Genomic DNA, 954 nt, shown 5'->3' on the forward strand with positions numbered 1-954 from the left:
TCTCTTAATGAATAGAGTGATTTGTTCTAATGTTGTTTGTAAATAGGATATCATGTCCGCATCTTGTACAGCAATTAACCACTAAGAAGAATGTATGCAATGTGTTAATTATTGAAACTGTCCTACCAACTTGATTTGAAACTGTCCCATTGTTATTTGTTTATCAATAAAATTATGGGAAAAAAGAATGGTAGCCAATGCTTTCGCTGTGGTTTTTTATACTACAATGTAGAAATCTAACTTAAAGAATAGTAAATGAATAAGGAGGATACTATATATGCAAATCAAATTCAATAAAATAGCTGTATATATGCTCATTAATATTTCAGTACGCAGGAGAAAAAACTCTGCAAGGTTATACTCCAAAATGTTATCAGTAGAAATTCTGATTATATAGCATCTCCAGACTACATGGAGAATCAACTATACACCTTATGTAAATAAATTTTTGTTTTTGCTTGTCTCTTTTCTAATACGAATCTGTGTTCATTGTGTGAAAAGACAATCAACATTCAAAAAGGCATAATCTAATGTTCTGGCAGACTTTTAAAACATTTTTTAAAAGATTTATTTATTTATTTGGTATACAGTTACACTATACAGGTTGGACTCATAGTGATTCTCCTCCTTCAGCTTCCCCAGCACTGGGATTATAGGCATACACCACCACACCCGGTCTCGGTGACCCACACGGTGCTCCCGGGATTCTGGCATGTGAAGCATGCAGTACTGGGGATCGAATACGGGTCCTTGAGATTTCCAGGCAGGTGCTTAGACCACTGAGCTATGTCCTGGCCCCCTTTTAAACATTTTAATCATTAGAAGCTAGAAACACTTAATATAAGGTATTTGCCCAAGAATATTTGTAACAGTTAACTATCAAGATTAGGGGTCTACAAAAAGCTACAACTCTTGTTGCATAGGTCCTGCTTTACCTTGGTCTTAACCATCCAG

The sequence above is a fragment of the Octodon degus genome, unplaced genomic scaffold, assembly GCF_000260255.1.
Source record: "Octodon degus isolate 3935 unplaced genomic scaffold, OctDeg1.0 scaffold00439, whole genome shotgun sequence".
In the NCBI taxonomy this organism is placed as follows: Eukaryota; Metazoa; Chordata; class Mammalia; order Rodentia; family Octodontidae; genus Octodon; species Octodon degus.